Here is a 12582-nt window from a genome sequence, read left to right as displayed (position 1 = left end):
ATCATTTTGCCTTTAATCAGCCTTTTCTCTGTCCTTAGTTATTTCCATCTGAACAGAATAAGATCATCTTAAATATAAAAAGGAACTTGACATCATACAAAAATACTAACAAGAGAGGATAAAGAAACATTGTTTAATTTAATTCTTTGCCATATATTTTTTTCCTCAAGATCAGTCCAAGCACTCATTCGTTTCTCTTTAATGTTTATCCCAAGCATGTATTTTTAGGTTTCCCGCTGCTCTGTTACACCCTGTACAAGTAAGTGCCATTCCAAAGCATCTTTCCTTAAGACAAAAATCATGCTATATATGTCTCAATAGCATCCAAGATAGAGGTAAATTAAAGTAGGTTGAAAAGAGTATACAGTGCAATTCTTGTAAATATCAGTGCACTTGCACGTGGAAATTTATTAAACAAGATTAACAGAATGACTTGTGGACGAAAAGAAACATTTGCATTTTTACAGGTACACAGTTAAAAACTGAATGCAAAAGTGGATCTCCATGGCTCAGTATTTCTACCAGAGAAGTCAACAGTGCAAAAGCAGAAAATAGGTTTCTGATAAAGGCAAGCTGTACAGCTGGTTTTGTCTCTGTGAAATCTATTAGCAACAGTCTCCCTGGCTTAAATGGATGTCTGTCAAAAAGCAGTTGGACAATGAAGTAAATCCACCAGTTGGAAGTAGTGAACAACATACACAAAAACTATTATGCTTATGATTTGATTTTATGCACAGGAACCAGGAAAAACAGCTTTGAACTGTTTATTGGTAGGTGTCCAACTGTGGCAAGCTGAATGTTTTCATGTGCTAATTGACCACAGTTCAGGATGAAACATCAGTTTATCAACTACAGTATGTGAAGGATGCAGTACAAAAAGCAAGGGACCTATCACAGTAGAATATTAATTTTCCTTTGAATGAAAGGCAGAAAACAGAGAAGGAACCTAAAAAAACAAAAAACAAATGAACAAAGTCAAACAAAAAAGATGAAAATGTAATTATTCTGGTGAAAACTAACTATTAATATCTTTATGTAAGAGGGCACTGAAACTGCACATCCATAGGACTGAAGGCTTCATCTGAGTAATAATATATTGTCAATTAAATTTTTTGAGAAACCTATCTGTGGAAAAGAAGGAGCGTGTCCTACTTTTCTCTGGGACATGTGAATTCCTAATTGATGTGTATGCTTGCATTTTACAGGGCTAGGCAACTGTTGAAGTCACATCCGCTAAAGGATACAAGAGAGACATCTTTTCCTTTGACCAGTAAAGCAACAGTAAAGCAGTCAAATGAAACAAGAAGTACATTAATTTTAGGGTTAAGAAACAAGCATTAATAAAACTAGAAGATCACAGCACAGAACAGCTTATATGAGAGCTGGGAAGGCTAGACTGGATGAGGAAAATGCACTGTTTTTTCTTTTGTATATATAGTCACTTTAGAGTGAAAGAGAAAAGTGGCAATTACTGACACAGCAAAAGAAATACTGTGAAAATGTGAATAAATAAAAAAGATGATTCCATGTCAGAACTCAGGAGTGTAAGCTGTCTACACTTTCACCAAGAAGCCTAGAAAATATCATACTAAAAACATCACTGAAGAGGCAGTCTAGGGGACAAACACATTACTGGAGAAAAACAGTACAAATTCAGACTTTCTATCTAGTTAAATTTAAGAGGAGATTAAACTGCATAGACAATCATGGACTGTACAGATAAACACAAACTTACAGACCAAACTAGCCCCTTTAACTTTAGCAGTAAGGAAAGTATAATGAGGTATTTACAGAAAGGCTTGCTGACCCAGAGTCCTTACAAATTTCATTGCTTGCAAGGCTTTAGTTACCAGAATCCTCAAGTACACCTTCTGTTCTGAAGGGAGGTGGGGCTAAAAAAAGAGAAAAACAGTTCTGAGCGACTCAGGCCTATTTCAGCTAACATATCACAGCCTGACACGTCTCACCAGAATCATCTTTCCTCCCTGAGTTTTGGATTTTTTGCACACTTGTGTGCTTAAAATCATAGAAAGAAACCCACAAGAGACACAAAACAGATCATTCTCTCATATTTTAAGGAATATGTATGGCATTCATATTCCAGCCATCAAAAAGTGGCTGGAAAAATATCACCAATTCCATATTACCAAAATTTAAGGGAGTAATTAAAAAAGGTACAAGCCACCTGCAAAAACAATTAAGGTTACTTTTAAAGAACCTACGTGGTACACATAACATAACAGTCAGGGACTGGCGAAAACCTGCAAGTACTCTTTGGAAGGATGGTACTGGTGATTAAAAAGGATACTTGTTGAACAGACTAAATTAAATTGTGGTTTTTATTGATATCTACTACAGGGTATCTTTCCAGAGGCTTTAAGTTAATCAGTTTGTATTAAGATACTGCATGACAGCATTTTAGTCAATACCTCTGCACATCAACAAGCTGTAGCAAACACCATTTTCTCTTCAGCAGGCAGTACTTCTCACAGAATGGCTTAAGTTGGAAGGGACCCTAAAACTCAACCAGTTCCAGCCCCCCTGCTGTGGGCAAGGATGCCACCCACAGGATCAGGCTGCCCAGGGCCCCATCCAACTAGGACTTGAACACCTCTAGGGATGGGGCATCCACTGCTTCTCTGGGTAACCTGCTCTCAGCCTAGTGTAGAGCACAAACACAGACTGAGCAGATCCCCTGGGTTCCTTTAGTATCAGGCATCCCTGAATGAACTCCTGGTGGCATTTTCTTCAGGAAAAGCAAGATTTAAGAATCCTAGTGAAAATGATCCAAACAATTTTATGCTAGTAGCTCCCAGGAAATAGGAATGAAGGTGGTAGAGAAGAGAGGAGTACAAAAGTGGAGGGGAAGTTTTGCCACGGGGTAATTCCCTTAGAGTCATAGTTGTGATTAAAGATATATCATAATGTAAAATTTGTTTTGGAATGGCACAGAGTTCATTTGGAATGTTACAGAGTGTAACAGAAGAATCAAGAACCTAAAAATACATGCTAACAAATGTTAATGAGAAATGAATAATTGTTTGTAGTGATCTTGTAGAAAAAAAAATGTTATGACAAAGAAATAAATTAAACAAAATCCCTTTATACCCTCTCCGAAGCAGTTTTGTCAGGTGTCTGATGCTCATTTTCACAGCAGTTGTTGTTTTTTTTTTTGTTTTTTTTTTTTTTAAATTATTTTCCTTAGCTCCAACTTGAGGAACAAAAATAAATGCTAATGCATTCAAGGTATTGCTCAGGTTGATCAGGAGTACCTGAAGCTACAATTATGGGACACAGAAGCCTCCCTCTGCCTAAATCCCCCACAAACCACAAATCAGAACATTAAAGCACAATAAAATCTACCCAGAGATAGGAAGGAGAGTGAAGACAAAGGAAATCACAACAGTTGTGACTTTGTGCTAAAAATATGTGAACTTCATATGAATATATTCATATTCATGTGGCACTTCTTACACTGGTTCAGAAGACAGAATTTTGTCCATAAACTACATCAAGCAGTATACACTGTTTTATGTTTTCCTGCTGAAATGAAGTGAAATGATACAAACATCAAGGGTCCGGGTCAGGAGAACTAACATTTAGCCGCGTGGCAATTAGGCCAGTCAGGGCAGTCAGGTCCCAAAGAGGTTCATGGCTTCTCCTCAGTGGTGATGAAAATCTGAGGTGACACAGCAAGCAGGGACTTACTCACAGCCAAAAAGACTTAAGTGATGTGATTACTGAATTCCTCAGTAAAAGCTTCGTGACTTTCTGCAGGAGCTGACTCAATTATCAAAACACACATTTTAGACAGACGTGAGATCCTTTCCAGAGGACAAATAAATTATCCTGAAAAACTCTATGAGGAATCTGTCAGGCCTTTCACTGCTGGTGAAGACAGAAGGTGAATGTATCATAGTGAGAAAGGAAGATTAGTGACTTGCCCCTTTATTCAGACACATGTGGTTATCACTCATAAGTTTCTGTGCCTCTGAACACAAAGCAAACTGATCTGTCTGGTAAGCCATACAGGAAAAGAGACAGTCATGCAAGAGAGGGATATCGCTTTAATAATCGGAGTTGGAAACTATCTTCCAGAAAAAGATCTCTCAGTGAAAGTAGTTACTGAGGCTCGGACTAAAATGCAGCCACTTTCCTCTATCCTGCTGTTTCCTAACAAGTGATGGGACAGCAGCAATCAAAGAACCAGCTCTGGCAAGGCATAAGGAAAAGGGAGCGCTAGCAGCACTCTGTCAGAGAGAACCATTAACAAAACCTGTTAGCTAGTTCCCAAATTAGATGCCAATATGCTAGTACCTGAGTAAGTTCTTTAAAACTGTGACATAGCTTCACCAGCTTTCTTTACTCTGGTGTCTTTCCCCTGGTCAGGTAATATGTACATCCTCCCAGAACTGAGAGTGTTAACAACTAATTATTTTTCTTCAGATGAAGATGAAACACTTTGTTATGTCTGCAGTGGGATTCAGTGACACTGAGAAGACAGATGTAGAATAAGAAGACACATCATACAAAGAGCATTTAATCTAATAAATATTTCCAAACACAATTTAAATGCCCCCCCCTCCCCCCCCTTTTTTTTTCTCTCTCTCTCTATATTTTTTTACCTCTAAGCAATAAGTCTACTACATAATATATGCTTTTAATGCACTCACGTCTACCTTGCATGTTTCTACTAATGTATTCTGCATTTCCTTTTAGCATTCACGCCTAACCTACTTCCATCAGGGAGCTGATGCTGTATTCCCAAGTGAGAGCAGCACAGCACTGATCAGAGAAGAATATCACTAGGGGATAAGATATGGTTTATAATACAAAAGGGAGGAGGATGAGTTGAGAGAATTCTGGAGCAACATCTTTTACGGTTATATTCTTCCTCCCCATCCCCTCATCTACAATGTACTTTGCCTAATGTGGATGAAAATGATGGGTCCACATTTTTTTTCAAGATCAAAATAGATAAACCTTTTTTTTTTTTTTTTTTTTTCCATGACTTAAAAACATAATTTAGCTTTGCTGAGCAGAGTTATTCCTATACACAAAGCATGCCAGTCAATTACATCGAAACAATTTCATTCAGGTCACTAAACATCAGTAGGTAGTATGATTTAGTGTTAGGAGTGTATTATACAAGAGCATAGCAATTTTGAGGTCTGGAATTGAAATGGAAATTGCAGTGTGGATGAATATTGACAGTAAGCATATACAGCAGTAGGGAGCATCCTGCACTTACACAGGGCCTCATGACCAACTAATTTGTGACAAGGAATCCTTTTTCCCATCTCAAACAACAGAATAGTATTTTCTTAATTCCAGTAGATGTCTAGCATTTATGTGCAAACTGTTCTACAAATGTAGGAGTCACAGAGACCAAGAAAGTTACAGGAAACAAAGATTTGTACTTAATTTCATAGTTCTATAATCTTAAAAGCCAGTTTATTCTCTTGAATAGTTAAAAGCATTTATTTGAACTTAAAGTTAAGCAATGTTAAATATCCCAGACATTACTTTTTCTCTCTGAGGAGGAACTACAGCTGTTGACAAGTTTATTGATCCAAGATTTGTAACATCTTTGAAATATAATTCTAAAATACAGAAGGAAGAGACTTCTTGCTGAGGCCACTGTTCAAAGAAGTCCTTTTTATATTCTTGAAGCTAAAGGCTTTTGGCATTTTCTTACAAATATATATATATCTTATTTTTACCAGCAGTTGCTTAATTAAATAAAACTAAGCTGATATCACACTTTAAATGTATGCATTATATTTCTGGGAATACTATGGCTCCCAAAATAGCCACAAATGAGCTCTACCTTAAAAAGCTCTCTTAATTAACCATCAGTACTTATCTAATTCAGGACTGGCATGCTCTGTTGATCAGAAGACAGCAAAAAGAATTCCTTCAATGACGGCTTCTGTCTATTCAAAATGAACATCTACTTTTTACTATTTAGAAACATCACCCCTAAGAATTTGAGCCATTTCTTAGCTATGATTATTACGTCTTGGCTCATATATTCTGACAATCAGACATATTACACCATAATTTTTTTTCCCCTTGTGATGGATTTTAACAGTTGCTCTTTTATCTATATGAAAACTACTGTCATGTTACACCAACCAAAGAATATCTTTCCTCCCAAAGATTTGGAGTTATAGCAAGATTTCACCTAGTTTTAAATGACACAAATTTTTGCTGAATTATTTAAGGACTAATTTTACCTTTCTCCTACTCTGCTATTTATTAGCATAAAGGCAGACAGTAGAACAACATTTAAATGGACTTCTTAAGTTCTTGAGTAAACAACGGATAAATGAATTGTTAACTTTTCTTGTATTCATTGTAGCAATCCTAACATTAAATTGTTATACTAAATATATGTAAGTAACAGATTGCTCATGCTAATTGAGCATGTACTAGCTGTTTTTGAAAGGGTTGTTCCACAACATCCTCAGTAGCTGATTCAAAACAAGTTTTAACAAAGAAATATCCTGGGAGTCCATCAAATGCCATTTTTAACAAGCCGGTTAACAGCTGTAATCCCTGAGCTAGGTATTAAAAAGAACCTAGTCCTCAGTTTTATCGCATTTGTTTCAATATTATAGCTATCACAAAAGAGTGAAACAATTAAAAAAGAAAAAAAAAGAAAAAAAAAAGGGAAAAAAAAAAAAAGGTGGAATAAATAGCAAATAAATATCTTCTGCAGCTATAATCAGTGCCCAAATCAGTGAGACTACCTGTGTTAGTATAGCACATCACAAGAAACATGAGGATTCGGGCATGAGCGTGTCAGATGTTGAATGAAAATATGATGTTCCTGCGACTGTGGAAACTTTGCAACGGCAGTGAGATTAGATTTTTTCTAAAATCTCAAACATAATTTCGTTTACAATTCTCTCTCCTTCCATCCTGATTCTTCAGATATTCCCTGCTCGTCATATCTTTCCCTCTGTCCAGCCAGCAGAGCTCACACCAACTTGCCTTCTGCAAAGTTTAGACCCACCATTTGCAAAACACTTCATGGTGTGGTTAAAAGGAAGTTCACTCCCTCCACACTGCTGCATTTGTCCTCTACACACTGGCAACACAGGATCATTTTCATTTTGAAAGGATAAAAATTAAAGGATTAACCATTTTTGTATTCTGTTCTTCTAGAAGAATTTTAGAGTGGAGAAATAAATGGCCTACGTCTTGGGGAACACAGACCTGAATCAAAAAGAAAAACAACAGCCTGCTTCCAGAACAGTATTTCTCCTTAGATGGAATAGCATAAATCCTTGATTTAAATGGAGGGGAATTACGAAAATATTTCTTTCTTTCACAAGCCCATGTGAACTTAAGTTATATAATTTGTCAAACTCTGCCCTTCATTAGGAAAGAGAAAGGAAAATCAAAACATACTAGAACAAAAAAACAAGCTGTTAGAAAACTCCTTATTTTTCAGAAATATGAAAGTGTGTTGACAGATACACCTTGTTTTCCTGACTTGAAAATCTCCAACAACAAATAATTAACCAAGACAGAAACCAATCGCCTGCCAGTCATTAAAGATCTTTAGATAACACTGTCAGAAACAACTGTCACAAATGGTGATGGTGCATGATCCATACAGGGTTTTATAAATCCTGGTATAAGCCTTGCAGAGTTTAAGAGTATTTTATGAAATGTAAGATATATTACTAGTTTATATTACCTAGAAAATCTAAGAGAATGGTGTATTCCTTACCTAATTAGGAGTTCACTGTACCTCTGAAATAGCATGCAGGATAATTTCAAGAAATCAGGAGTTACATTCTTAGAGAAACTGATTCTGCTCTAGTGTTTTCCATGAAGTTCAAGTTAGGTGATAACGTTTGGATCTGAGAATTAAAAGGTGCAAAAGGTGAAACCCAATATGTCCTTAATACAGTAGCTACAGTCTCAATTAAGGCAAAATCAGTAATGCAGACTCTTAGCAATGGTTTAATATAGACACAAAATTTATGAATCCTGACAAATAATGATTCATCAGGGAAAGCAAGTAAGCAGAATCAGCACTTTTGTAACCTTGTATACTACAAGAGTTCAGGATTATTTTTAATTTTTATTTTCTTAACTGCAGTAATGTGATTTCTAAGATGGTTAAATATAATAGTTTTTAAAAATATTTTGGCTGGGATAGACACATGCTCTATGTTATCCTTATCTCATACAAATTTTTGATTAGCTACCATGTCTACTTACCAAGAATATATGTGAATACAAAACTGTTCTCCTACACATTCTCAAGGAAAGTCAAAGGCTTTCATGGATGGATTTAAAGAAGGAAATTCTATTGCTTTCTGATTCTCTGAAGTACAGAAGCTAGCTGCAAGGATGGGCCCAACTGTTATAGAGTAGGCATCAGTATGCCTTCAATCATACCAGTTGGACATAATCAGGAATTAATTTGATAATAGTATAGGAAATCTGAGTCTGTAGCACCAATTCATGACAGTCTGATACCACACTTGGAGTGTTTGGGAAAGCTAAAAATTTCACTCTCACTCCAACACCATCTACCCCAAAAGCAATAAATTCTCCTGTCAGCCTCCTTTTTCCCAGACTAAACGAATCAGATTTGATTCCAAATGAGCCTTAGCCGCCTTCATCACATTCCTGCATAGCCTAACAATTTTCCTGCATTTCTCCCAAGACCAGACCCCTCTGCCATATTCTGTACTTTATTCTTGAGTTTTCCTGTGACCATACTTATCCAAACAGGTCTCTTGCCACCTTTGCCTGATTTCTTACTTTTAAGAATGTAATGATTAAGAACCTTCAAGAGACCATTCCATTTACTAATGAAGAAGAATAAAAGACTAATAGTTGAAGAGTATCTGAAAGTAAAATAAGCCAGAAGTCATTCCTGGTATAATCTCATTGACTTCAATGGAACCAGCCTTCATTGCATGTTTCATACACAATACTTTCAAAGTAAACAAAGCATAAGGGATATTAAAAGGTCTTATATAACAAAATGGATCTGTATAATTACTTGTTTCAAGCACATTACTCTGTATGCAACATATTGCTTTAAATTAGACACACTAAGGAGTAAATAATGCACATTACAAGAGCAATCGAGTCTGACTTGTTTGCTTTAAAGTAGGTGGTGTTAATTGGTTTTAATCCTGGAATGACATTTTACTATTAACTGACGTTCTTTTTGTTGGTTTTATGGTAGAGTAAATGCAAGGATGTAGTTTACTAGGATGATCACAACTATTAAAAAAAAAAAAAAAAAAGTAAATTGAATTGACTTATTTTTCCTATGTGAAGAGGATGGACAAAAACTTACAATGCTGCAAGCCTTTGACATAGCTAAGTAGAGAAGCCAGTCTTCCATTAAGTAAGAGAAGGAAAAAAAAAAGTCTCCATTGGTGAAGCTAAGAGCTCTGTGAAAGAATAACAGAGAGCTTGAGAGGGGTCTTACTTGCTAGCAGGCAAAGTTCAAGGGCTCACTGATGTAAGGTCATGGTGAAATAGACTAAATTTGTGATGGAGTCTCCAAGGATTTAGTTGAACTTTGTGCTCCCGATGTCTTCATGTGAAGATGCACTCCTGTAACATTTAGGAGAAGTGAGAGACAAGTTTAATAACCTCTCTGCTAAGGCCCTTAGAGGAAAGAATTTAGCACAATGGAGAACTTTCCATATTTTCACATTTGCCATAGAATCAGTGTTAGACAGTTATTCAAATAAGCGGGTACAGCTGCTACATTTAAATGCAATAAAATTCAGTTTATTTGCAAGAGCCCACAATGTAATCACAAAAGATTAGTTAAACAAACAGGCTTGACATGCTGCAAAACTTACAAAGGCTGGTGACCTTTGCTTAATGTCTTGTATGATGTGGCACGTTTATACAGGGGATTGTGGATGAAATAAACCATTTAGGAAGTATCAGCCAGTTAAAATACTACATTCCCGAGCATAAAGGGAGCAACAGACCAGTATTATGATTTAGTTTATCCAAAGGAGTCACACATTGTGATTTCTGTCCAGTTCTGGCAAGATCAGTGTTCATGTATCACCACTCATGGCTACATCTGAGAGCTTTGGGTATGTATGCACTTTAGCAGCTTACTTACTTAGCCAAAAAATTATTAACTTCAAAATACAGCATTCTGGTATCTTCCTGCTAGTGAGCCCTTGCAGAAGCAGTACTATTTCATACTCTCATCATGCAGTTAGTTTGATCAAGATATCACAAGGAGATCATAAATACAGAATCATGAATTATTTTCTCTCTTAAATAGAGAAGGTCGGGGTATATTACAAATATGAGACATAAAAGTGAAGGATATTTATTTAAAAACCCTTTGTTGAAATTTTCATCACAGACCGCGTGAGAAATAATTAAGGGGAGAGCTATATTTCTTTGGCCTACTGATAAACAAAGAAGGATAGGAATTTGATAAAATAGGATGATTTTCAGGGCATAAACCATGGTAGTTAGAAGAAACTGGGAACAGGAAGTGTTAGGCTGAGTACCATAAAAACTTTGACAGCTGATCATCTTTGTTTTACTTGAGAACCCTGGGACATTTAATAATAGTTGGCTAAAGCAATCATTAATTTGTTCAAACAGGTATAAATTAGATACCTTAATTTTTTAGCTTCTTATCTTCCTCTCAGATTCTTGGGCTACAGAGTAGTTAGTAGAAAGTGACCCTGTTCGCATTAGCAATGTATTGATATCAGTTATTCTTTTTGCAACAGGTTCAATTTGGAAAGTCACAGTCCTCTGGATACAGGCAACAATATTAATCATGTGCTACACCTCAAGATGGACATTCATCCCTTCTCTCTCCTCACATGGATTGAAAAACCATTAAAGAGAACAAAGCAGAAAGGCACAGCCTGTCAAACCACAAAATGTTGGAAAGGTTATTGTAATACACTTGCAGGCTGCTGTCTTTTCCAGCCTGTATGACAGATGAAAAATTTCATTCTTGTGACAAAAACGGTAATGAGAATAGAAAATGGCACAACATGAATCCAGCTTTCTGACAGGGCTCCTAATGAGAATCAGGATTGTACAAACTTAATCTAATCCCATCACAATGTTAGAACTCAAGTCACAAGGAATATTTTTACACCTGTATTTTTATGAACTTTATTCTCAGAAGCTCAAAATTTACATAGAAAAGATATAAAGGTAGAACTTCAAAGCTAAAAGAGGCTTTCTCCATTGTAAAATAATGGGGTCAATCTGACAGAAGTTCAGTCTTAGGTCCCAGCACTGCGAATGAAGCTAATCATACTATAACTGATCATATACCAGGGCTAATGTTTATTTTCATGCACAAAGAGAAAACACAATCTGAAAGCTGCTTTCCTCTGGACTAGATAATGGGCTTTCTAGTGGCTTTTTGTCAGTCCTGTGTGTAAATCTCACAGTTTCATTCCAAGAAAAGTGTACTGATATTTAGTTAGTAATTTTAATATTACACAACTATTTTATGTTCTTTACATAGCAATATATTTTTAATTTAACAGATTTTATTGACTTTCTAGATTACGTCTGAGTCTGTAGGGGCTGTCTTCACACTATTGTTATTTTTCTTGCTTTTCCAATCCACTATCATAAATAAGATGTAAGAATTTTAAGTACACAAAAGCAGTTTTGTAAAGAATGTTGTGTTTCTAGTATGTAAAGAATATAATTTCTAAAGAATAATATTGTATGCTGTACTGTAAAATTAGGCATTAGCTGGCAGAAAGGACTAAGCCTAAAACATTCTTAACGGGGGAAAAGAGTCCTAATTAGCACTGAGACTTCCATCTCTTATACAATTCCCAACTTGGAGAGATAGTGCCTCAGATATGTAAAATATCTGGAATAAAATACAATCTTCTCTTGTTACTTTCCCTCTAGTCTCATTATTCAGCTGTTGCTGAAAACACACATGGGATTACCAACTAGCCCCTTTTCAGAATTAATCAGAAAACCACAATTGTTTTACATGCAAGAAAGCTGCATGAAGCAGAGTTAGATGTCAGTAAGTCATACAATATCTTGTGTTGCAAGCTAGTTCAACTCCTAGAGACAGAAACAGCTTATTGCTCTGGGCTGAAATATGCACAGGTTTACCCAGCTCCTCAGAAAGAAACCACAAGGTGCTTGTCTGAAAGACTAATTTGTCTACTTCTACCCAGCACATTTTTATGTGTGAAAAGAGATGCTACTTGCTGGAATTTTAAACTCCTAAGTATCACTATTTAATTAAATATTTTTACAGATCATTAACAGAGAAAAAAAACTTCTTTAAAATAGCTCTGGCGGAATACAGGTTGGCACAAATACAAACAAGCCTCAGAAGGCAGATGTTAGATGGGATCTTGTATGACGAAGTTTTGACAAGACCAAGTATCATAAATTCATTGTTTCATGTCTTGGCACTAAACAGGCAAAACGCTGCTGGAGAAAGAAAATATTTTAACTTCACCCAAAAGATCTACTCTAAGGTACTTATCATGAAGCAGTATTTTTTAATGGCTTATTGAATCTATTATCTGCCTCTATTAACTTTCACTTATG

Source organism: Coturnix japonica, chromosome 2 (genome assembly GCF_054131305.1).
Source record: "Coturnix japonica strain WE chromosome 2, WE-NBRP24, whole genome shotgun sequence".
Taxonomy (NCBI): domain Eukaryota; kingdom Metazoa; phylum Chordata; class Aves; order Galliformes; family Phasianidae; genus Coturnix; species Coturnix japonica.
This window is presented reverse-complemented; position numbering follows the sequence as displayed.